Raw genomic sequence first — 27750 nt, forward strand, 5'->3', positions numbered from 1 at the left:
CATCTGTATATTCCTACATAAGACGAGCATGCTTCTTAGGCCTCCCTCTACCTGAATTATTGATAACAAGGTTGAACAGAGCAGCATTTTGTGTTCCCACCAGAACCTTGTTTCAAATCTTCATGGATGTCAATCCACTTTCTTCAGGGAGATAGTTCTTCTCTGTGAAGTAGCTAACATTAAACCTTCTTATCCACAAGGATGTAAAGAGATACCTGTCTTACTGAAATCCTGATGTATGTTGGAATGGCATGCTCTTTACAATCATAGTACAGCTGTCAAGAAATGTATAAACCAGACACTGTTCTGTTACTGAGAAAGAGAAGAGTTGTACTCTCTGTTAAAAATTGATCTTCCTTCTGAGTAAGGCAGGAACACATAGGGAATCCTGAAAAATATCCAATCAGTTCTGTATTTCAGATTCAATCCGTAAGTGGTAGTTTTTAAACTAAATGGAGTTTGGAATCCCCTGATGGGAAGCTTGTTGAAAATGTAGAATCTTGGACACCTCCAAAGCCCTAATTTAAAGGGCTGGGGTAGGGCTGGAAGGTTGCATTTTCATAGATGGTCCTTAGGTTGTTTTGGGGCAAGTGGGCCACAGATCTCACATGGATAAACAGTGCCATTCTGAGTTTATGTAGAGCTTCATGCTTGCCTCTTTTCTTGACCTTACCTCATCACACCCTCCATGATGAAACTTCCCCTAGAGCCCTTGGAAATGATATCATTTAATCTTGGCTTTTCCATTTCTTCTTTCTCATTTAGTTGATGCATCCTAAGGTTTGTTTGCTTACAGCCTAACATCTAATATATCTAAATATGATTCCACCATATGTGCTACCAAAGGTTAGTTCATGTATGCCCAGGTGTGGCATGTTTTCAGATGGGTCAAATTTTGAATAACCTATAAGCAATATCATTATATGGTAGCCTTCTCTATACTTACTTAAAGACAGATCCAAACATGTGGTCTGTGAGTCTAGTGGCAATACCATTTACTAAGGGATTACTGTGGCCACTTATCTTGTAATTATCATCTCTTTCTGTTTTCTGTTTCCTTTTGAATGAGGTCTTGTTACATAGCTTGGGCTGGGCTTGAATTTGCAATCCTCTTGCCTAGTCTCCTGAGAGCTGAGACTACATGTGTGTACCATCTTGCCTGGTAATTCTTTTTAATCATTATACAAGAGCACATGTAGGATTTGTAGGGACCAAAGTTTATACAAATTGGAAAGATTTATTTTAAAAAATGAATAAAAAGTACACATAGGGTATTTGGTATGGGGCCTTGAAAGAGATCCACATGAGTGAGTAGTCTGGAGATTAAGCTTCATTAGTTTTGCAGATATAATCAGGTCTTTGACAATGCTGAGAGACAGGTGTGTATAATCTGTGTTACAATTGAGAAATCTGATACTTAGCAAGTTTGAACACTTTTTTGGAATCACACAAATATGGCAGCACTGTGATTTGAATTCAGGTCTGCCTCACTCCAAAGGTTGCACACCCCCTCCCCCCGAGTAAGAATGGGTTGTTCTAATGATGAGTACTCCTGGCTCCTGGCTACCTTTGGTTGATTTGGAAGACAAACATATTTGTGAGGAGGTATATAGATCGTTTCCCAAGGACTCATTAAAATATGAGTCCAAATGTTTAAAAACTACCACTTAAAATTTTTTTTTAAAATAAGATAACAAATATAACTAACAAAGAACTTTGTTATTTAGGGGTATTTAGCACAAAAAATGCCAGAGAGATTGTTAGTGAATAGGAGAGAAGCAGGAGAGATCTAAATCATTTTTGAAAGATTATTACATACAGTAATCCTCACTATAAATCTAAGGAATAGACATACAAGTCTCAATTTCTTCAATTTTTTCAGATTGAGGAAACTGACCATTCAAATAAATAAGTCAAATGCTACTATCACAATAAAGAAGAGGATGCATATATTTTAAATGGCAGTAGTTGAGAACAAAGAACACATTTGCAAAACACTATGTCAAAGCTACATTTAATTTAAAACAAACTAACACAAAGCAGTGGTTTTCTGAAAAAGAATAGAAAGATGCATTTTATTTCCACAGACATGAAATCTGATGTAGTCTATATATTAGAGCATCATTGAAATTCTTTAACTGCAGTCTACTTAAGGGATTAGTTAAAAAGAGTTGGAAGGACCTCTTAACACCCAGTACAAAAATGTGACAGAAAAGTAAGAGAACAGACAATTCCAACTTCTAATTGCAAAATCATTCTGTGTCTAGGTTCAGTGCAATTTTCAGCAAGCTCATTAAAGTCCTGCAAGGGACCATCTTCCTATTCAGAGCTGATTGCATGAAGTCCCCCTGAGAAGTGGTCTGACTGTTAGCCCACATCTTTCCTGTCTTCTAGGGCTATATGTCAATCTTTGAACTTATAAGGGTGAGAATTTTCCATGAGGGCTTAGCAAATATTTCTCTCCCTAGATGATCTATAGAGAACTGTTTTGAGATTATTCCCAGCACTAAAGGAAAGCAGTATTTGTGAGCCCATGCTTTGAAGGCCTTTGAATGCACAGAGTAATAAACAAAAATGTGCATGTGCCTTACAATAGGTGATAATGAGAATGCATGCATTTACTTCTGCTTGGAGCGATTGCATTCCAGTTTTATTCAGTGGGAACGTGCCAACTTCACACAATAGTAGGACTTTTGGTGTTTCGCACACTGCACATTTAAAAGATTACACGAGAGTGACATATTTACTTCTACATTTTTTCCTTTATCTGTATTTTAATTAGTAATTCTTCAGAGGATCTCTCAAACAAAAGTCACTGATCTACTTAGGGTCCATATAGCTGAAAAAATATGTAAATGAAACAGAATTTATCCCTTATTAATCATAATCTCTATAAAAGTAGAATCTAACAATTCATAATGACAGTAGATTTTAGGCTTACATTCACACTGCTTTTCCTAGCATTTTTATAGAATAACATTTTCTGGATTTTCCACCTCCTGTATTGCAAGTGAAGTGGTTGACTGATTTCTATCCAGTTGTATTTCTGCAAATATCCATCAGTACCTTTTCTTGGGGCTACACAGGTCTTATTCAGAGTGCTGACCTAGACTGCTGGAGCAGAAGCAAGTGGGCAGCAGCAGAAGCTGGCAGTTTTTCCTCACTCAGGTTCCAACCATATGCTTCATTCCACATTTTGGCACAGTCTTCCCTGAGTGTGTAGGAACAGCCTAATCGGCGGCAGCAGCCTTCTCCAAGGAGGCAGCCCTTCAGAGATAATCAGATATGCTTCTTCCACAGCTCTGTGGATTTTACCTTGCCCCTCCACAGGGCGAGAGCCTCTGATTATTGCCATGGTGATCAATTTGTCCCCCGGGAACCAGCCAGAGACCATCACACTGATCCTATGCAGGCCATTAGGTAATGCAGAGACTCTTGGACAGAATTGCATTTTTGTATGAAAAGAATCCCTGTGGACGACCAGCACTAGGTTTAATTGGACTGTATAGTTAATACTGGCTGAGAGGGGACAAAGGGTCTGGGGAAATAGTCACAGAAGTGAACTGACTGATGGGTTAGTCATATTCTGCCCCATTGTCCTTTTCCTCCCTTTTTAGATATTTAGAGGAAGGAGGTGAATCTCAGTGTTTTAGGGCCAAAAGCTATAGGCTATTTGCAAGTAATGGATTTGCAGATAAGAAATAGTTGGGACATTTTTAGAGTACAGCGTGCGTTTAGGTCTTCATTGGTAGGACACCTGAAAAGTAATTGGTGCTTCTTAGAGGCAATTACTAGACATCAGCTCAGCTGGAGGCCACATTCCCTTCTTCCCCAGTTTCAGCTGAGATTTTGCCATAGACAAGCAACCATTGAGCTCCTTTCTGGACTTAGGAACCTCAGCTTTATCTTTGCAGACATCATCTAATCAGCCCCTTTCTGATTCTAGGAAGTCCATTGAGCACCAGAGCCCTCTGTGGGTTCCTACTGCAGTCTTCAAATAGTGGTTGTAAGGTATGTACTTAAACCATTAGTTGAGTTTATGTGGACTCATAGGTTGGCAAATTGGTTAATAATTTTCTACCATTAGGTGCAGGCTGTTTTATTCCATGTGGATAGGCCCTGAGTAAAAGTGGCCAAAGTGTCTTGCTCTGAGTGGTCACACAACCAATTAGCAGAGGTGTAAGATTTATATTTAAGTCCTTTACCTTAAACGAAATGCACTTGATGGTTACTGGATTGCCTTTGCCTTGCTTGCTATTCTTTTCTGATTAGATATTCTAACATCAATGTGCATGGAGCTAGGCTTACATTACCCCAACTATGCTAACTCTTATGTTCAACTACTTTTTTTTTCCCTGAGATTTCCATGCCTAGAAAATAGGAATGCCAGCAAAGAAAATAATCCTATTCTGGAATACTCTAATCCAAGATGGCCAAACCACAATCCCATCTCCCCCAAATGCAGGTTTTCACAGTCATCTTAATCTTGTTTCTTTGAAAATATTCAAGTTTCTCTGATATGTACCAGCATCTTCCCTGGTACCATCCTATAAATCAGTTCATGGTTTCCACTTATCTCTTACAAATTCCCAGGGTGTCATCAAACTACCTGAAGCTATGCCTAGAACCCTCTTCTTCCACAGAACACTGGGCCATTTCTCTTTTACCTATCTCTAGAATACTCTTTCATCCCATTTCTTCCCCATGGTCCTCCCAGAGATAAGAATAAAATTCTCCTTTTATTATGAGTCGGTTAAAGTCAGTAGCTGTTTTCCTTGTTGCTATCACAATTATGTACATCTTCATTTATTTTCCAAGATATATTATTTGAATAATTACTAAGTGACCTGTTGTGGACTGTTTCTGATTATTTTTCCCATTCTGTGTTCCAATACAGGATGATCTTTGTTATCCTAAAAAAAACCTAGCCAAATATTGTGCACTTAATCTGTAGCAAAGTAATGTGTTAGGTAAAAACTAAAAATATGAAATTATTACCAAAAGCAACAATGGCAAAAACACACAGGGCATAAACATTCATGCACAACTGACAGTTCCTAGATGCTTCTGAAAGATGATGGTGATGGTTTATGACATCTGGTTAGCAAATCACACCTGTTCAAAATGTGATTGAAAAGTTACCTAATTTTAGTTGATGTCCTCAAAACTCTTTAAAATCGTGGATTTTATTACTATTATTTATTCTGTGTTATCCAGCAATTTCTCTCATTTTACTTAACATCTGTGAGGTTTTATTCTTTCTCCTAAAAGTCAAGATTTTCTTGCATTTCCCCCTCCTTTTATTTTATGGTTATCTTTTGCTTCCTATGACTTAATTTCTGTTTCATATTCTTTTTCCCATAGCTTCACGTACTCCCTGAAAAATGCTTTTGTCATAATTCAGCAACATCTCTCAATGACTTCTCTGCATTCTGGTTGCCATAGCATTCTCTTTTGGTGCAGACACTATAAGTAGCAAAGGAAAAAACAAATTCTTGACTCATTAATCATTTGCTCAGTCTCCAAGTTAACTGGCCCCATGGCAGAGGTTAATCGTGAAGCAGATGCCCATCCATGCAGGGCAGCAGTTATGGACAGTGGTCACCAATGAGTCATCTCTAAAGCAAGAACTTCTGTGGATGATTATTTACTTTTCAAATAAAGGTCAACCATGCGGTCTAGGTTAAACCATTGTTAAGTCAAGGTACAGCAAGCAATGTGCAGATCAAAAAATTAACCAACAACAACACAATAAAAATTAGTTTACAGTGGTTCTAGACCTGTACTCTTCAGTGAGTTTTTTTTCTTTTAATATACCTTTCTATTTCTTTCAAAGAATTCTACAGAGGGTGAGTGGTTTCAGATGTCCCTACAATTTCACTTCTAAAATTTCATTAAGTTGTATTTAAGTTTGTTTTGTATCTTATGAGACTTTCTACCTTATAAAAATTTCATTACTTTTTAAAGTTAATTCCATTAATCTTCCAAGTCGTTCCTTGATCTTCTTAGGAGATATGAGCTAATGTTATGAATTCTTCTCTGTGAAGAAATATGTTGATATCTGTTTAAGTTCCTTGTTAATTTCTAATGAAATGTGCTTAAGATTTATAAAATATTTCATTGTCTTTTTTTTGGCAGTCTTAATCAGAGAAGAGGTCTTATTAGGTTTTAATAACTAGACCTAAACATTGTACCTGAATTTAAAATTAGAAAAAGAATAACTTGAATAGGAAAAGAGTTGAGATAGGAATGGAGTTAACAGAGGGAAGCTGTCTGGGTTTAAAAAATTGGAGGCACAGAAACGTCCAGCAAGTGACAAAGGGAAAGATTAGGCTAATGTGTCCTGATGTCCAGCAGACGTGGTTGGAAGCTTCTGAGATGCCATAGACTAGCTGTGTGACTTTGGGCAGGTGAATCGACTACTCTGAGTTGTTTTCTTGTGAAATGGAGATAATAATATTTCATATCCTTCATAGGGAATTCTGGGAAATAAATGAGGCTCATGCTTTAACTGTATGCTTGGTACATAGCATGTATTAAACATTTCATTTTTTGAGAGGGGTTATTATTCATTTTCTGCTTTTGTTTGTGTTTAAAAATCTAGTTATTCCTAGATTTTTTTCCCCCAAAACATAAAGGCTGAATTTGTGCAAAACTCTTATTGTTCAGAGTGCTCATTATAGGTAGAAAATACGACTCAAGATATTCTCATGCTTAGGGAAAAAAACTGATGGACACAACATTATTATTTTTGTGGAAAGGGAAACATTTATTTATGGAATTATTTATAATAATTTATGAATTCTGTATCTTTATCTTATTTGTCATTGAATCATCAGTGGTGTATTGACAAAATCTTCTAATTTATATAAAATAATTAAATTCAATCGTGCTATTTTACTGATTTTTAGTTATAGAAGTGCCATTGCTTTATGTAGAGCTTTATATTTTCATATTTGGTATATTTGTGCTGAGCATAGTAGCACAGGACTATAATCCCAGCAGTCAGGAGGCGGGATCATGAGGCTACATAATGAGCTCCAGGTCACTCTGAGTTATGAGACTATTTAAAAAAAATTATAAATAAACAAATAAATAAGTAAATGGTATATTTGGGAATGTGGGTAAAGTTAGTGTTTTAGCTGGATTTGTAATGTGAAAATATTTACATAAATATTGCATACCTTTATCAGCTTAACCTTCCATCCTGCAAATGTTAACAGCAGGGCTGGACTGAGGCATAGCAGGGTACACATGGGGAAAGAAATTCTTTTTCCTATTTGAATTCCAGAAATGACTTTACAGAAGCATCATTTATGGCTTCTTCCTCTATGTCAACTTCACAGATGTTGATCCACGCATTTCTCTGTCAGTCAACTGCTGTGGTATTCAAGGTTTCTTGATTTCAGGAGCCTCTGGAACAGCTTTCTGTTTCTCATAGTCCCGGTCTGAAGACACATATCCTGCTATGGTAAGACTGCATCAAATACTGATGTAGAGAACAACAAGAAAAAGGAATTAAAGGGGGAAATTAATAATATTCTAAAAAATAAAAAGCTAGATTGATGTTTTCTTTTGGTAAAAATTAGAAACACTTTAGAGATGTCATTTATCTGAAACTGTGCTTACATTTTGTGTCATTTTCAGGGTGATCATATTTATGTACTATTTCTATACAAAAGCGTTATACACCTACTTACTGTGATATTTACATGAAAAAGGAAGTCTCATGGATGTGTTAGCAACTATCTTCTCATAAGTCATGCATCATACTGTTATTACGTGTATTCAAGATAAAAATACATTCAAAGTGCATTATTTACAGAATTTATAGTATTTCAGTTCTATTTTTCCATTTTAAGTACTTTAAAATAAAAACATAGCCTTTTGTACTATCAGAAAAATACATCCGTGGAAATGTGATTGTGTCATTCCTGATATTGAAATTGACTGGATTTTTTTTTTCACTTACTCTAGTCTGTCAGTGACATTGATCAGAGTTCTAAGTGTAGGCCACATATTCGCCCTTAGGATAAGTCTTCAACTTTTCTCCCTAGAATGTGAGAACCGAGAGCCTCTCTTCTTTGCTGTTTTCATGCTATAAAAAGACTCCCAATGAAGTAAGGAGCAGTTGAACAGCTCTGGGAAGATAGTGGACCCTCCTAGTTATTCTTAGACCCTCCCCCAAAGCATAAAGGCCGACTTTGTACAAAACTCAACATTTGCTGCCTTAATGGGAAGATGATCCTTTTTGTGACAGCTCTATCTTCCTATCTCTTAAACAGTTGAGTATCATGATAGTGGTGATTTCTCATGCATGCTTCTTGCGGCGGGTTTTTTTTTTCAGTACTGGGGATTGAATTTAGGGACTTGTATTTGCCAAGCAAGTACTCTTCCTCTTGAGGTACACTTCTAGTCTTTTTGATTTTTAGTTTGTTTTTCAGATAGGGTCTCGGGCTACTTTTGCTGGGCCTGGATCTCAATCCTCCTACCTCCGCCTCCCAAGGAGTTGGGATTACAGGCGTGTACCAAGCCTGGCATGTTGCAGGTTTCCTTTGGGAAGCTTCCAAGGTAGATATTTGAGTAGTTAAAGCCTTAACTCCCAGAGAGCAAGGAGACTTATGTCCCCTGCCTGGTGTCCCAATTGCAATACTCAGGTTTTCTAAGTGTCTAACAGTCAATTCAATGCATTTAGCTGCAGTATTGATTATGTCAGACTCACAGAAAGCGTAAGTTATAAATACTCAGTGCCTTTCTCTGTTCTTAGTAAACCTGTAAGTATTAAGAGTAAGATCTCATGAAGTTTGGTGTCCATCATAAGTTTGAAATGCTAATGATCCACGGAGGTTCATGAACTGATCCAAGGCATCAGGATCACTGTTCATCAGGATCACCTGAATAGCTTTGTAAATATTCAAGTTTTTGGGCCTACTGTTTACTACCAAATACAAATCTAGGGCAGAGCAGACTGAAGGAGTTGACATTATGTACTCCTCATGCATGTTTCAGCCTTCTTCCTATGCCTTGTGTCCAAGAGGTTGATCTGTAGGACCATGCTTTCCTTCTGGCTCCCATGCTTGGCTTCTGGCTTCCAAGCATGGTCAGCAAGGTGGGAGCCAGCAGTAATGAGGAGGGAGCAGGGAAAGTGTCTGGGTCATCTTCCTTTCCCTGTAGGTCAATTCCAGCTAGGCAACTCCCTCCTGGGGTCCTGTCAAACTGTCCCCCAGGACTCTCCTCTGTGTTCTGGTAACCACTTTCTTGTCCTTTTGCTCTCAGGACTGTTTTTCCTCTGGGTTGCTGGATTTCTGCCCCTTCTCTTAAGCTTTTCTTCTACATTTTTTTTGACACAGGTTCTCCATATGTAGCCATGGCATTCCTTAAATTTGCAATCTTCCTGCATGCTGGGATTACAGAAGTATACCACCACATCCAGCTTTTTTTCTTAACCTTTCCCTATTTCTTTAAATTAATTAACTAACTAATTAGTTTATTATTCATATATTTATTTGGTGGGGTTTGAGCTCAGGGCCTCATGCTTGCTAGGCAGGCACTACCTCTTAGTCACTCTACCAGTCCAATAATTCCTTTATTAAATTCTTTTCAAATTACCTAATTTGAGCACTCTCTCTCTGTCTCTCTCTCAATCTCTCCTCGCCTCCTTCCCCAACAAAATTCTGACATGGAGTTTTAAAAGATCCACCTAAAGTTTGCAAGATCTCTTTTTTCCTGGTGATAACTATTGCTATATATCTTTTGAATACATTGAGCTTATGTAGAATGAGCTATTATTCTGCATATACTTGTAGCTGATGGTTTTTCAAAACTTTCAACTTGATTAAAACTTATTACACCCATTTTTAAATGGATAGTTGGATGAATTTAGAAAACGGTATACATCTGTGTAATCCCCTTGACAATCAAGTTAGAGAACATTTCCATGACACCAAAAAGTTCTTGTCTCTGTCTAGCTCCTTCCTATACCAGCCCCATGAAGGATCTGATCTACTTTCACTACAGACTTTGTTTTACCTTTTCTAGTAGTTTATATAAATGCAAATATGTAGTACATATTCTCACATCTGTTTTTCTACTGATCATAATGTTTTTGAGATGGAACCTCGCCATTGTGTCCATTAGTGGTCAGTATTACTCCTCATCAGTATTTCAGTGAATAAATATACTACAATTTGCTTATTCATTTTCATTTGAGTTATTTCCAGTTTTGGGACATTGTGAATAAGGTTGGGATGCATATTAATGGATGTCTTCCTGTGGATGTATCTTTTCATTTTTCATGGGTAAACATCTGAAAGTGGAATTGGTGGATCATAAGGAAGGGATATGTTTAGCTTTTTCAAATGATATCTTTATAATTCCTATTATAAATTCCTACTTATAATTTCTCCCAGTAAAGTCTTATAGATTTTAGTGTAGAGCGCTTGTATACTTTTTCATAGATTTATCCCTAATTTATTTTATATTTGAGACTACTTTAAATGGCATAATTTTTAAATTTCCTATTTTTACTTGATACTGATCTTGGAATAAGTGACTTTGCTAAATTTGCCTACTATTTCTAATAACTTTATATTTTGCATTTTTCTATGTACAAAGATCATGTTCACCACAAATCATAAACAATTTTATATTTTGCTCTATAATTCTTATGCTTTTTTTCTTGCCTTATCATCCTGCCTAGAATTATATGGTAAATATATGATTTTTTTCAATACAATTTCTAACACCATCCTTGTCTTTTTCTCAGTTGGGCAAAAGCTTTAAAGATATGATATTCAACCAAGTAATTTAGAATTGGGTTAATCTGTTTTTCTCAATTATGTTTTGATTTTGTTTATATAGTACTTTGCAACACAGTTGCAATAGTGCTATGATGGAAAGAGGTAGAACTTGGAGTTCAAAGGTTGTTTTTTGTTTCAATTCTGCCAATTTGCAGCTCTTTATATCCTTGTAAGTATAATCACTTAAGGAATCTGAATCTTGGATTCTTATTCTATTAAATGAAAAGAAGTATGTATCTTCAGGTTTAAAGGAACAAGAAATTAATAAATTTTACCTCACATTTTCCTTCTGTATTTTTGCTGAAGAATTTTCCAATTGACATGTGCAGATTATTTACTATAGCTATTCTCAAACCAAATCCCACAGAGTGACTTTTAAAATATTTGATTACAGTATTTTAGAAGGTGAGTGACATGGCTAATTTGAAATACCTCTGGATAGCCTAATGAGTTTCCCATAGACTTGACTTTCTCTGTAACAGACAGAAACAAAAAGGCAATAGCCATTTTAAGAGAACAACTACTTGAATGCTAGGAAGAGTTCTGCCCTTGCAACTAGCATTCATTTAGTTTCAAAGGAGGAGTATGTCTTTACTGGAAGACCGAGTGGACCCTGCAGTGGACAGACCAAATGAACTGTCCAGTGATGCATTTTTTTGCATTAAACCCAAATATTAACATAAATGAGGAGATGAATGGAATAATACATAAGAGTTATCAATTTCTAGAAAAATGCCCTCTAAATTCTCCCTGCTGTACTGCACAGTGGCTCTTCTTTGAATAATCTTTTCCTAGTCTCATAGAGGCAGTAATCACTCTTTTCCATGGGACATATGTGGTCATCTTTCTCTTTCTGTGGCATAGATTATCAGTTTATAAGCAGCGGCTGTTTGAGGTAGAATTTTAATTTCCTCTGGACTAAGGAAACTGGATATTTTTCCTCTGACTGGTCTTCAAAAAATACACTGAACATGGAGGCTGTACCTGGGTATAGAGAGCGAAGGGCAGTGTGGGATTAAATATCAGCTGGTCAGTCCTAAGTCTACTGGGCCTTTGTTATTCTATTAAATGTGAGTTGAATTGTATATCCTGAAAACTCCACTACAATTCATTTCTTATTCTTGCCCCTGGAATGACATTATGTGGTTTCCTCTTGTATGCAAGTTAGTTAATAGCTAAAGTCTGTCAAAATCAATTTGTGAATAAGTAAACACCTCATAATAAATAACACACTTTCAAAGTACATTTTTTTGGATTGATCTAAAATCATCCAATAAGTTCTGCCAATACCATTTCATGTTAAGTTCTGTCATATTTAAATGCACTTATAGGATAATGTAATTTTGCTATACCTACACTATTGCTCAGATGTATGGCATATAATGTATAAATAAGATGTCTGTGAAGGCATTGGTTTCAAATGTTCACTGAGAGTTTCCTCTCTTTCTGCCCTCCCTCACAGAAGCTACCCTGGGAGATGAATGTGCCAGGATAAGTTATCTGAGGCTCATAAAATCTTTTTCAGAAGATTGAAATAAAGTCAGTGCTTGCAGAAGACAAATCAATTGTGACATTTCTGAATAGAGTACGATGCATTTAATTAGCACAAGACATACTGGCAAATGCTGAATTACCCAATAAATCACTGGATGCTGGAACCCATACAGAGTGTAGAATCAGCTGTCTTGTGAGATGTACAGCAAGTGATAATAGGGAGAGCTGGCTATTTGTATTGTCACTTTGCCCTATTTTCTGCTAATTTTTTTCCTATTTTGACATTTGTACATAGAGCTCCTTTAATTATTTTAAACTATCAGACAACTCTGTCCCTACCTACTAGGAAAATATTTTGCAAATATTTGCATCTGCAAAGGACGATCATGACTGTTGAGTAGATATGGCAGAGTAGCATGTGAGGTCCTCCACTGAGGGGCAGTAAGTGCAGATAAAAATTCTCAACACAAATATGCTGGAAAAGCCACTAACAGGATCAGTGTGTTGCAGTCCATTGAAAAGATTGGAGGTGTTACTGCAGTCATTTTCAAATCTCACAAAGATATCTACCAGTTTAAGCAGAAAAACGACTTACTTTAATGCTTGACACCTTTGGTTTAAATTTTTTAAAAACTTGGAATTTAGATGCTACTTCAGTCTTTCTTTGAAATACTACAGCTAAAGGATATTGAGGCTTAAATTCAATGCTTTGGCTATTGAGAATCTGGAAAAAAATTGAAAAAGAATTCTGAATGAGTCTTACTAGTTCTGGAAGACAAGAGAACATTTCTTCTGTTTTATAGATGAATTGATGATTCTGCTGGTGAACCTTTTATTGATTAGTTTCCTGATATAAACATTAAGGTAGTTTACATCATAAGCACCAGATCATACAAAGGACCCCTGCTGCACACTGACTCCACAGTTGCTTCTGCCACTGGCCATGTTAAGTGGTGACATTCAAAGGTAGATAGATGGGAGATGGACAAATAATGCCACTGACTAAGGAAACAAACAGGTTTTCATTTATTGAAAAAGAATGTAGGATCTGCAAAGCTGCTGTCTGGTGTTCCTGGGAAGTTATAACTCTAGATATACTAGCACCACTTGTCTAAAGACGTGACTGCCTCATATGTGTTACTGAGACTTCTAATCGCAATATAGAGAGCGGGAAAGGAATCTCAGTTACATGGGAATTCTTTTCAAATTATGCAAAGTTCCAATCCTTTTTTTCACCAGATATCTTCACATATGGATACAGAATAGTTTGCCTTACTCTAAGGAATAAGTAGGGGACAGGGAGAAACTGAGTAACTCAATCAATAGGAAGGTAAGGATGAATTAAAAAATATAACCCACTGGTACACAACAATATCTGCCACACAGATACCACCCAAGTCCATCAGTGCTCTGCACCTTTCTTCCTAGTTTTCCTGTTTACCGTGCTTGGGGAAGACCACTTCTAAGCCACAGGTGGTTGACACTTGATTAGGTTAAGCCTGCCATGCTAATTCTGCTTCCTTTGCTAGTGGTTGATTGAGGAAGGGAGATGTGCTATATTTCTGACCAATGAAACAGTTGGGGAAGTTTGCTGGACAGTTTACATTTTTAAATAGAGGCAAACAAAGAGAAATACCTGTTTCTGCCTCTGAATGAGTTTGCATGAAGAGAGCTAGAGCTAATGTCATTTTTAGCAACAAGAAGATAGGCCTGAGGATAGAGTTTAGAACCCTAAGGATGAAAGGCCAGCAGGGTGACCCACCATCATCTAGCTTTGTCTGAGGCTAAGGGGTTCCCTGGACATCACCTTTTAAGTGCTAAAACAATAAAAGCCCTAGCAAACTGTAATTATTTGGTCATTCCAGAAAAGACCAACTCTAGAAAAGATCCAGTTGGATCTTTGGTCATAACACCATCCTGCTGGGTTAAGCAACTCTGCAAGAGGCCTACTTTTGTACTTCAATTTTTATGATGGATGCCTTTATTATTTATGTCATTCTGAATTGTGTTTTGTTTCATGCACCTGAAAGTGTCCTCAATGACAAATATGGAAAGAATTCTATTCTAAATCAAATCTAACAAAAGTTAGTGGTGTATAGCACTAGGAAGATATGGCTTTTAAAGAAAAGAATGGCTCTTCTTTAACAATTTAATTTTTTTGGCGGTACTGAGGTTTGGACTCACAATGGTTCTTCTTAATCCCAAAGCTTTCCCCTATACTGAAGAACTAATTCATGAATACTTGTTGCACATTATTTAATAAGAATTAATAATGATATCATAATCAACCATATCACTTTTCTTTATCATTTTATATGACCCCTCTCTGCATTTATAGTATAGTGGATTCCTGGACATATCAATGGCTACAAAGCAGATTGGGGATGTATTATTGGTGAGACATCTCTTATATTGACATGAGCAAATGTCAAATGAGAAGGTGAGAATTTGAAAAGTGAAATAAAGTCTTAATTAGCTACTTCTAATAACTAAAGCAGCAATGGAAGCAACAAAAACAAATAAAGAGGCTTCTGAGGCTGGGGATATTGCTCAAGTAGTACAGCCACCTCCCTAGCAAGTGTGAGGCCCTAAGTTCAAACCCCAGAACGACCACAACAAAGGGATCTCTATATTATCTATTTATTTTAAAAAACATTTTAGTTTTGGGTAACTGCAGCCTCACTGATTCTTACCTTTGTAATTGTCTGGAGACTTCTCATTCTTTGCTTCCTAGGAGAAGTGTTGCTTCTAATCAAAAGCATTGGCTAAAGATTGTATTCTTCAATTTGCTCTTCCTTGACTTCATCATAAACACCATTGAATACTATTGGAGTGACTGTTGAGTAATGTCCTTATGTGTGATTCCAGATAACTCATTCTCCTCTCTATTTGAACATAGGAAGGCTAGTAGAGCTTCACACCAATAGAATTGCTTAACTTCCTGGTTATCAGGGCAATAGTAACACTAGAAAAAGACCTAGAGGCTACTGAACATTATAACATTTGGCAATAGACATTCTGGTCTAGCAGATTACCTCACTGAGTACCTTGGGATCCATTTCCAACCATCTCGCCTATAAAAAGTGATACTATATATATATATATATAGCTAGGCATAGTGATGCATGCCTATAATGCAGCTACTTGGGAGGTGGAGGGAGGAGGATCATGGTTTGAGGCCAACTGGCAAAGTTAGCATGAGACCACATCTGCAAAAAAATTAAAAGCAAAAGGATTAGGGATGTGCCTCAAGTGGTAGAGTGCTTGCCTAGCAAGTGGGTTTAATTCCCAGTGGCAGGGGAAAAAAAGGAAACAATGTTGACAATAGCATGGCTCACAGGTTGACATCACTCAGCTATTTATCTCCCTGGGTCAGAGCAAGATAGTGGCTGATTTCAATGCCTGGACAGTGAACTGGTGGGACTGGAGGCCTGAAATCAGTGACAATGGCCATCTGAGGGACATCCTTAGTGGACGTAGGTCTCCCACTTTACTGGAAGTTATATAATGGCAATTTGTAATTTGTACAACTTTAATGGGTAGGTCTCTTTTGGAAAAGAAAAGAATTTTGAAAGGAATCCAAACTAAGCTTTTCTTCTGGCTTCCTGTTTTCCATTTTCAGGCCAAATAAGAAAAACAAAAAAATTTAGTAAGAATATCTGTTTTTTATAATAATATGTATTCAAAAGTTGCTGCTTTATAAAAGTCATTAAAGTATTAATGACTTTTTCTTGCAATAACTTTTGTCTGGTTAAAAATTGTTTACAAATTATAACTTGTGGTTCCTCATTTAATTTTTCCAAAGAAGTTTTTTTCTACTTTTTTCCAAAGAAGCCTCTCAAATTATCCTTAAGAGTGGACCCAATCAAGTATTCTGGGTATCCCCCATAACAAATTTCCTGTTTCCAAAAGAGAATCAGAAATTAAGAATGAATTATCAAATCAAATACCACCTTTGGAAAGATTTAGGAAAAGATCATATAATCATCTATAATTGCTTCCAAAGAAAATGATAAGAATTCTAAATTTTCTTTTTAGTTATAGTCTAATTTCTCTGTCTCTCTTTTTCTCTCCCCCTATGAAATAAGATGATAGAGCACAGAAGCTGATAGAACATAAGCCTCAAGGTCCTATGGGCTTTGAATTCAAATCCTTGTTTTGATACTTACTAATATGACATTGGCCAAATTACTTACAATTTTCAAAGCACTGATTTTTCTATTTGAACACTGCTATTGTAATATCACTCACATGAGGTTTATAAAAATTAGATGGTGTAAAGCATTTAACAAAGTTAGCAAATAGTATCATTGTAATTAGTAGTCATTTAGACATTTAAAAATTTCTAGCTGAGTGTACAACTGCCTCCCTTGCCTTCTTGTTGCCCTCGCAAGCTTGACTCATTCAACAGCTTGACAATCATCTTGTCAAAGGGATGCCTTTATCTAGAACTTAGAAATATTTCCTTATCTCCAGTTTTCCAGCCAAAGTATTTTGCTATCACCTTTGAGTCCCTACCATTTATTTATTTATTTATTTATTTTTGTTTTCATCCTTAGAAGTCTGATTATTCTTTATTGATAGCTGGAATAAACAAATATTCCAATAAACAAAATTCCTTTCCCCATATTACAAGTCATTATTAATATCAGAGATAAAACAAAAACAACCAGAAATCTTTTTATTGCTTCTTTGTCTACTGGGTCATTTTAAAGGAAGGAATTAATTATGTATTAGTTTTCCAGGGCTGCCATAACAATTTACCAAAACTGGGTGACTTAAAACACTAGCATTCAATTCTCTATGGTTTGGAAGCTAGAAGTGTGAAATAATGGCAAGGTTGCCATTGGTACCTCTGGGAGATGTCAGAGAGAACCTGTTCCAGGTCCCTCCTAGCCTCTGGTGGTTGCAGCACCCCTTGGTGCCCCTTGTCAATATAATCTCTACCTCTATCTTTACTTGGATTTCTTCTTATGTGTTTCCTCTGGGTTTCTGGGCATCTTCAAATCTTTTATTCCTAAGGACACTAGTCATTAGATTTAGGGCCCACACAAATCCAGCATGACTTCCTCCTAGCTTGATTATATCTACAGAGAATCTATTTTCAAATAAGCCTGTAGTAGAGCTTCATGAATCTCAAAGGGACACTTGTCAACTAGTCTTGGAGAGGTGTAAACAAAAGCTGATATTTTTAAAAGAAGAAATAATTAAAGTAAGCTTATTCTTTCCTAAAGAATCAGCCACAACAATGAAGATTTGTATTTGTTCTCCAACAACCAGCCACATGCTTATTGTTATATGAGGTTATATGGTTATATAGTACAGAGCTAGTATTTTGAGATGTGAAATCTGATCTATTTTGCTTTCTTAAATGTATGAATTTGGCCCTAATTGGCTTAGAACAACCAGCTGCTGGGGTGGGAGGATTAGAGAATTAGGATTAGAATCAGGATTTGTTAAAAGAATAGAAACAATGCTATTGACATTCAAAAGTAAGTCTTTATAGCTAAAATTACCTTGTAAGCCTATTGATTTGTTGAAAAGGAGTTTACTAAACTTTTTTGCCACTAGTCTACAATTTTTTGGCATATAAATTGTTAAACCAGGGGTTCAGGTCATAAAATACTTTCAAGACACATAGAAAATACCACTATTCATGATTAATGCTTAGCCAGGCATTTGAAATTGGAAAGAAGGATTTCATAGAAACAACTTCTTTTCCTGGTTTATGGGAGGGACACTGGGAGAGAAAGGGAGAAAGGTTAAATAAAAAGATATGGGTCAAAAATTTATCTTCTACCTAGGATGAAAAAGTTCATGACAAATCATCATTCCTATCATAATAAAATGGGTAACCATAAAATCCTCATATTTTTAAAAGTCAGGAGAACTATGGGTGCAAAGAAATCTAAAGGCACTACATTCCAGAGAAGGGCAAGCCTTTCAAAGTTGAGCAAAGATGGTAACCAGCTTCATCCCACAAGGAAATTACCAAAACAGAACACGCACAGCCACATTATCAGGTCTGCCACAAGCAGAGGGATTTTCTGGGGATAGTAAAATACCAACAGCACCCTAATTGTAAGTAGGCTGATGATGGTATGGAATGAAGAAAGGCCACAAATGCAGAGTTAGTTCTCCCTATTTACTACCCCCTTCAAGTTGTTCTGAGCCTGAGGGGCTGTGAGAAACCATGGGTGGGGCTGGAAAGCAAACAGATGAACACACACAGGGAAGATTTTGCCTTTAGGATATTTGAAACCAGAAGTAAACCAAAAATGAATGAAAGTAGCAATCCTACCTCAACCCAGTGTAATTCCTGATTGGATCAAAATAATTACTCTGGTTGCCAGATAAAAGAAAGGAATGTCCTTTCTAGGGGAAAATATTGTTTACTTTACTATTTCTTTAATCAAGATGTCTGAGATACAACTTAAAATACATGAAATATTTAAACAATTATGAGAAAATGACCAAGAAGAAAAATAGTTAAGAGAAACTGACCCACAGATAATCCAGACGTTGGAATCAGAAAATTAAAGACTTCAACAGTTCTAAATACTTTAAAAGAAATAGAGGATAATGCTAATAAAGTAACAAACTGATATTTTAGGACTGAAAGAATAAATTAACAAATACACATCTTACCAATTGAAGTTCTCTGAATAAGCTGCATCTATATTAAAGATCCTGAAGACTGCTTGACCTTGGCTGATTAGAATATCATCATTGTGGAAAGATGGAATGTTATAGGTTGACAGCCAAAATTATCTTGGGCTGTCTTTAGTTCCTTTCAATATCCATCTACTATCAACCTGTGTATACGACCTAACATCCTTGTGACCAGTAGATAAAACTCTTGGCATATATAGATAAGTTTGACAGACCTCTAACCTTCACCAACCCTAAAGCTAAGAATGCTGTAAGACTGCATCTGAAACCTATTGAAGAGATTTCCCTATTCTGTTGTAGCCCACCTATCTGATGACTCCACCAATGTAATTAGTAAATGTATTGCTTTATGACTTTCTTTTGTTCTGTTCATGAACTATAAAAGTTCGTGTAACCTCTTCCACAGTTTCATTCAGGGTAACCTGAATCAGTATTCTAGAACTATGGTTAGTCATAATTGGCTCAGAATGAATTATTTTCTTCTTTCCTTTATTACAGAACTGTTATTATACATTGACAATCTGAAGTTAAGAGTTCATTGGATGGACTTAACAGTGCACTGGATCCAGCAGAAGAAAGGACCAGTGAAACTGAAGAAGCATCAATAGGAGTGATCTGGACTATAACAAAGGCTGAAGAAATAATGGAGGGAAAATAGCACTTGAGACATGAAAGATGATAACAGGAGGATCCAAGATGGCAGTTGGCGTAGACAGTCAGAATTCCTGAGCTCCATGACTCAATAAACCACCTTAATATGTGGAAGCTACAATTGGATAATTATGATTGCTTCTAGCCAAAATAATAACTGCCAACATATTAGATCCACATAAAATTCAAGGCCTGACCCTTAAAACAGCCTTTAATTGCACCTAACAGCTGGAAAAATCCCAGTGCAACAAAGCCAACAGGGCTTGTCTGCCCTGGGAAAAAAGCCCCTTGGCTGTTTCTCCCATTTTATTTTCCTCCTCTTTCAATAAGCAGAAGATAAAGCATCAAACAGAATCAAATTCTGTGACATCCTGTACCCCCAACCCATGGAAAACTTCCCTATTCCCTACCACACTAAACCCATTCCCAGGAAGTGTCTGCTTTAAGGAAAGCAGCATGCATTTCTCCCCACCTGCCAGTTTCAAAGCTACCCGCGTATACCTGCATTTTTCCCCACCTGCCAGTTTCAAAGCTACCCGCGTATACCTGCAGACCCTACAGGTGAGGATACACACCACTTGCGACTCCTCTACCACTACCCAGGAACATAATCCAGTGCACCCCTGGGCAGATTGAATGCACCCCCAACAAAACTGAAAAGCATAAATAGCAAATTGTAATCTAATATCAACAACAGAGATGGGGTGGAATGCTGAACCTGCCCTGAAGAATGGGGGTGGGGCAAGGAGCTGAACTCTCAGTGAACAAAGGCATGAAAAGTAACAGAGGCTGAGAGCAGAGGTGGGGCTGTGGTGGATAGCTGAGCTAGTCTCATGGGACTGAAGGTTGTACTCGAAACTGAACTGCCCCACCTTACTGGGGTAGGAGCTGACTACACAGAGTTGTAGCTGTAGAGATCTGATGACCTTACATGAACTGGTAGTGAGTTACTTCAGGCCCCAATTGCAACCTGCCCTGTAGACAGAAGGAACCAAATACTGCTAATGAGCCAGTCACCTGGTAGGCCACTTCAGAGCTCCTGTTTGCAATGGATAGCCCATAAGACCAAGGAAAGAAGGGGAAGAAAGAAAAAAACCCTCTAGCCATCTCCACCCCAAGCTGTGCATAAAGAGTGGTAGCACCCTTCCCCACAAAGCCCAGAATATCAAGCACCTATATCAGGATTGGACACCAAAGGAATAAGTCCAGAACACTTACCAAGCAGACATGAGTTTTTGTTGTTGCTGTACCTGTTTTTTTTTCTTCTGTATTATTAACTTCACCATCACTATTTTCTTATCCCTATTCTTACCCCCTTCACTTTCCCTCCTTTTCTTGTACTACAATCTATTGTTCTCCCTCCCAAATACTCTTTCTGCCCCTTCTCATCAACTCTCTTCCTATGCCTTTACCCTCCCTCCTGTCCTTCCCCAACCTGTCAACACACTACCCCTCCTTCCTATACACTCACTACCCACTGACTAGCTTACTGTTCAAACCGTACATACCCCTATTCCCCTGCAATCTCTGACACAAACAGCCTCCACAATAGCAGAAGTATGCCCAAACACACACAAGGGCCACAAAACCCAGCAGCCCCCATTCCTCTTTCCCCACCCCTCCTTTCCATCCCTGCTTTAGTGTCACCTTTATCAATTATCCAAATTTCTATTTCTTGAGAGGCCAAACAAGCATTATCCCCACCGACTCCCACTGTTTATAGATATATATCACCAAGGGGTTTTCTATGTAATAGGTGAACAACTAGACTGGCATTGAACCTGTGAATATGATATTGATAATTTATACCTTCAGGCCAAGGACAGAAATAGCACATCAACCTAGACTACAACTGAGTCAGTCACAACACAAAAATTAAATCAAGGGAAAAAAACCAGGCAATTAAGACCACAAACTAGTCAATCAAGAACACAGTTGCACAGCACCAAGTGGAGCAACGGGCAGAAAAAGAAGGGAAAGAAACTATACTTCTCAAAGAAACAATTCAACAGAGGGTTTAGTGGGAAATGAACAAAATGGAAACCCAGTTCCTGACCCCCAAAAAACAGTGATAAATTTCTCTAATGACCCCAGTGATGCCCACAAAAAAATCCTTCAAAGAGGAAATCATGGAAGAGCTCACTGAGAAACTCACAGAGAAGATAAGACATGATTAACCAGAAAATACAAGATGCACACAAGAAATTTCAGGACAACTCAAGTAAAGAACTTGAGAAGACACACAGAGCAAATAAATGAACTCAGAGAGGACTTCAACAAACACCAAAGTGAAACAAAGGACACTATAAAAAGAGAGATATATGAAATAAAAAAGACAACACAAAATATAAAAGAAGAGTTGAACAAAGATATGGAAAACCTCAGGAAAAAAAATCAAACTGAAATTCTGGAAATAAAAATTCCCTTTAATCAAACAAAAAACTCAGTACAAGGCCACTGAAACAGACTAGAACAAGTGGAAGACAGAATCTCAGAGCTCGAAGATAAAATACAATTTAAAGAAAAAACATAAGAACTCTTAGTCAAACAACTCAAGATCTGTGAAAGGAAATGCAAGAATTCCGTAACTCCATCAAAAGACTAAACCTAAGAATCATGGGCATTGAAGAAGGAGAAGAGGTGCAAGCCAAAGGGATATATAATATATTCAATAAAATAATAATAGAAAAATTCCCAAATCTCAAGAAAGATTTGCCTATTCAGGTACAGGAAACCTCCAGGACACCAAACAGACTTGATCAAAATAGAACCTCTCCACAGCATATGATCATTAAAATTACTAGCACACAGAACTGAGAATATTGAAAGCTGTAAGAGAGAAAAAACAACAGGACACATCCATAAAGTGGAACTATGGGCCAATTTCCTTAATGGACACTGATGCAAATCTCCTCAATAAAATAATGGCAAACCGAATCCAACAACATATCAGAAAGATCATTCACCATGACTAAGTCAGCTTCATCCCAGAGATGCAAGGATGGTTCAACACATGCAAATCAATAAATGTAATACAGCACATTAATAGAAGCAAAGTCAAAAACCACCAGATCATCTCAGTAGATGCAGAAAAAGCCTTTGATAAGATCTAACACCACTTCATGATAAAAGCGTTAAGAAAACTAGGAATAGAAGGAATGTACCTCAACATTACAAAGGCTATATATGACAAACCTATAGCCAACGTCATACTTAATGGGGAAAAACTGAAACCATTTCCCCTAAAGTCAGGAATGAGACAAGGGTGACTACTCTCCCCACTCTTATTCAACATAGTCTTGGAATTCTTAGCCAGAGCAATGAGGCAAGAAGAAGAAATAAAAGGAATACAAATAGATAAAGAAGTAGTCAAAGTTCATTTGGAAACACAAAAGACCATTAATAACCAAGGCAATGTTGAGCAGAAAGAGCAATGCTGGAGGTATCACAATACCTGACTTCAAACAATACTACAGAGCCATAGCAATAAAAACAGCATGGCACTGGCACAAAAACCAGTGAAGACCAGTGGAGCAGAACAGGGGACCCAGATATGAATTCATGCAGCTATGACCACCTAATTTTTGACAAAGTTGTCAAAAACATATGATGTAGAAAAGACAGCCTCTTCAACAAAAGTGGTTATCGGCCCACAGATAATTGAAACTAGATCCATGTTTATCACCTTGTACTAGTATTAATTCAAAGAGGATTAAGGATCTTAATATCAGACCCAAAACCTTAGAGTTAGCACACAAAAGAGCAGGGAATACACTGGAAGCAACAGGTATAGGCAAGCACTTCCTCAACTTCCTCAGTAGAACTCAAGCAGCTCAGCAACTAAGAGAAAGGATTGAGAAATGGGAATACATGAAATGAAAAAGCTCTGCGCAACAAAAGAAATGGTCTTAAATTGAAGAGACTATCCACAGAATGGGAGAAAATCTTTGCTAGCTATACATCAGACAAAAGACTTATGACCATAATATACAGGGGGCTCAGAAATCTAAACTCCCCAAAAATCAATGACCCAATAAAGAAATGGGCAACTGAACTAAACAGAACTTTTTAATGCAAGAAGTCCAAATGGCTAAAAAAACCACATGAAAAAGTGCTCACCATCCCTGGCCATAAGGGAAACGCAAATCAAAACCATATTAAGATTCCACCTCACTCCTGTCAAATTGCTACCATCAAGAACAACAACAACAACAACAAATGTTGGCAAGGATGAAGGAGAAAAAGGAACCCTTATACCTACTGGTGGGAATGTAAGCTAGTACAAACACTTCGGAAAGCAATATGGAGGCTTCCTAAAAAATTAAAAATAGAACTGCTATATGATCCACCAATATCAGTCCTATGGGGATACCCAAAGAAATGTGAGTCAGGTTATTACAAATGCACCTGCACACCCATGTTTATTGCAGCACTATTCACAATAGCCAAGTTATGGAAACAACCAAGATGCCCCACTACTGATGAATGAATTAAGAAAATGTGGTATTTACACACAATGGAATTTTATTCAGCCACCAAGAAGAATGAAATTTTGTCATTTCCAAGTAAATGGATAGAACTGGAGAACATTATCTTAAGTGAAGTTAGTCAGGCTAGAAGGCCAAAAATTGCATGTTCCCCCTCATATGCATATTATAGACCTAAAACAAATGCAATAATATTATTGGACGTGGGTCATACACTAAGGGAAATCTACACATGGTTGGGATAGGGAAAGGGATGAAAACCAAAAACTTGAATGTTGTTGATGTGCTTACTGTATAGAAGTGTATATAGAAATCTTAAACTGGCCGAGGCCACTATGGGAAGGGGACTGGGAAGTAGTGAAGAGGTCTGGTAGAGATGAACCAATCTGGGTTGTAATGCACATATGAATGGAAACAATGCAAGGAATTTCCCTGTATAGCTCCCTTCACCTCAAACTCCCAAAAATACCATGTGTTTCTTATTATCTTTTGTTTTTTTCTTTAACAAAATCAGAGAACAAGATGGTGGAACAGGTTCTGCCTAGAGGTGGGGGTGGAGGGAGAGAACCCAAACAATGTACACATAAATGTAAAAACATAAAATAAAAAAAAATAATAAAATAAAAATAAAGACAGGAAAAAAAAAAAGAAAGAAAAATGGTAACAAATGGCCTAATACTTGTGGTTGGAATTCTTAAGGAAGAGGAAGAGAGAATGAGGCAGAATAAGATTCGAAGAGCGAATTGCTAAAATGTTTCCAAAATGTATGACATCAACCTATATTTTTCATGCAGCTGTCAATTCCCAGTGAGGACAAATACAAGAAAAACTACAACTTGGCACACAATATTAAAATTTCCTAAGAGGAGAGAGAGAGAGAGAGATCTTAAAAAGTAGCCAGGGAAGAAAAGACCTGTTGCATGCCAGGGAACAATAAACGAATGAGATCGACTTCTTACCAGGAATAAGAAAAGTCAAAACACAAGGACATGATGTTAGTAGAGTACTGAGTAAAAAGACATGCCCATCTAGATTTTTATGCCAGCAAAAATGAACTTCAAAATGAAGATAACATATGTACTTTTTCAGATAGACATAACAGAGTATTCTTTGTTAGCAGGTCCAATACTACAAGAAATAATACAGAAAAATGTTCAGGCTACAGGGGAAATATCTTCCAATTAAAAACAAATATACAGGAATGAATAGAACATAACATAGAAGATACTTTTAAGAGTATTTTGATGGTTATTGACTAAAACAATGTTAAAAAATGCAATGAGAGTATACTTCAGGTTTTTCTTACTTCATCCTTTTGTGGCACAGGTCAGAGGTGTAGAGTGGATTACAGGAGACCCCAAGGCTGGGAAATCCTCAAAGCCAGGAAAGGATGCCAAGGTGCTGAAGAGGTCACCCCTCCCATCCCTTTTTCTTCTCATCTTATTTCTTGGGCTGACTGAGTGGAATGGCAGTCAGGAATTCGGAGGCTTCATGGAAGACGTAGCCACATTTATATGTGATGGAGCTCTTCAGAGAGTTGGTGCTTTTCAGCCCTTATTTGAAACATAGATGATTAAGGGCTAGACCCAAGGAATGTTACCTATACTTGGAATCATGGACTCAGTGGCCTGTCAAGACATGGCTGTGAAACATCCCACTGGAAGAGGGCTTTTTTCAGATCCTTTGCAGAAAAAAATCTCAACAAAGATATGATGCTGGAAAACTTTGGGATCCTAAAGTCAATAGAGGAAAAGTTGTGAATACTGTGACACTGAACATCACTGAAAAACCAGGGGGAGAAATCTATGGAGTAGACCCTGTGAAAGTAAAGAAGGCAGTCAGTACAGAGAAATGTTCATTCAGATTCCAATCAGAACAAGAAAACTCCCTTGGGATAAAACAATGAGAATAAACACATCAGGTGTCACACTGGACACAAAGCATGTAAGCTTCAGGAATATAAAAAAAACTTCACCTATCTTTGTCTTTTCAAAAATATAAATAAAAATACAGCCAAAAATAAGGACCGCAGGACATGCTTTGGTTAGTTATCACTACTCTATTCTTAGACATGAAGAGAAACTGAATATAAGGAATGGGCAGCATTCATTTTTTAAGCTTTCTAAGACACCTGGTAATGCACACTGGGTATGGATCATATAAATGTAAGGAATAAGGAGAAAGCTTCAGTTGTCCCAGGTCATTTCAGATACATGAAAGAACTCACACTAGAGATAAGCAATTTCATTGTAAACATTGTGTTCAAACCTTCAGCTGACCAGTTTCCTTTTGAGTGTGAGAAAGAACTCACAGTGGAGAGAGACTCTATAGGTGTAAGGTATGTAGAAAAGCTATTTTTTTTAATAATCAAAAGTACTTTTCAAGAATACATGAATGTCCCCACTGGAGAGAAACCCTATAAATGTGGACAATGTGGGAAAGCCTTCCTTTCTCTTATAGGCTCTTGAAAACATGGAATACACAAGAGTTGCATCTTGTAAATATAGAATGTGGGAAAGGATCCAGTTATCCCCATCATTTCAAATTCATGAAAAAAAAAAGCTTAGAACAGAAGCCCTATGAGTGCATGAGATAAGGAAGTTTTCATTTGTTGCACAATTTTTCAAGGACACATGAGAATGTACACTGGAGAGAAGCCCTAGAAATACAAAGAAAGTGGAAATGCCTCTGTGACCCTAGTTCATTTCGAAGCCATGAAAGAACTCACTTTGGAACAAAACCTCTGGAAGGTAAATATGGAGGGAGAGAAAGTGTTCAAATTGCCTGTGTCCTTACCAAAACACGAAGAGGTGTGGATGGAAAGCTTACAAATGTGAAAGGTACAGGAAAGACCTTAATTTTTACAAATACGTCTAAAGTCATGTGAAAATTCCCACTGGAAACAAGTTAAGCTGCTGGATTAAATGATACTGCTGGATAAAATTCATCACATGAAAGAAATGTTATAAAAGTATTGTCTCAATACTCAATGTTGCATTCTTTTTTGTGATTTTTATTAGTGTATAAGATTGCACAAAATAATGGGTTTCGTTATGGTATTTTCATGCATGCATATAATCCAATGTTGGGTTTGGGTTTTTTTTGATGTTAATTCTTAAAGTGGATTTTTGGACTATGGATTTCTACTTTCATAATTGTATTCCTTAAGCATAATAAAAACTCTTGTTTAAATCAGTTAAAATGCAATGATACAAATGTAATTTTGACAAATAAAAAGATAAAATATCTGATAACAGTAGCACAAAAGGAAAAGCAGCTTAATGAAATTGTAGTTTTCTTTCATGCTTGAATATGATATGAAAAAACAATAATCAAGGAGAATAAAATATTAATGATACTTGAACCAAATACAGAAATGTACAGTTGAAAGGTAAAAGTAAAATGAGAAAATAAAAGTTTTGTGTAACCCAAAAGAAAGTAGAAAAGGTTGATCAACAAACAAAAAACACAGGATCAGAGACAAACAGCAAGATGTAATTGAAAGGGGGGGAGGGGGACAAATGGCCCAAACAATGTATGAACATGTGAATAAATGAATAAAAAAAAGATGTTACTGTATTAAGCACAAAAGGAATTATATGCCATTGTTAGAGCCTGTCAATCTGAATAACAAAACAAGATCCAAC

The 27750-nt window shown here is 36.9% G+C and overlaps 1 long non-coding RNA gene across 1 annotated transcript; it reads left to right on the forward strand.

Moving 5' to 3' along the window:
• The first annotated feature begins 5706 nt into the window (after positions 1-5706).
• Positions 5707-27750, forward strand: LOC141417523 (uncharacterized). The gene is made up of 3 exons (XR_012442154.1): positions 5707-5849; positions 7347-7471; positions 19464-27750. It is a non-coding gene; the product is annotated as an uncharacterized lncRNA (long non-coding RNA).

This window comes from Castor canadensis, chromosome 15 (assembly GCF_047511655.1).
Source record: "Castor canadensis chromosome 15, mCasCan1.hap1v2, whole genome shotgun sequence".
Classification (NCBI taxonomy): domain Eukaryota; kingdom Metazoa; phylum Chordata; class Mammalia; order Rodentia; family Castoridae; genus Castor; species Castor canadensis.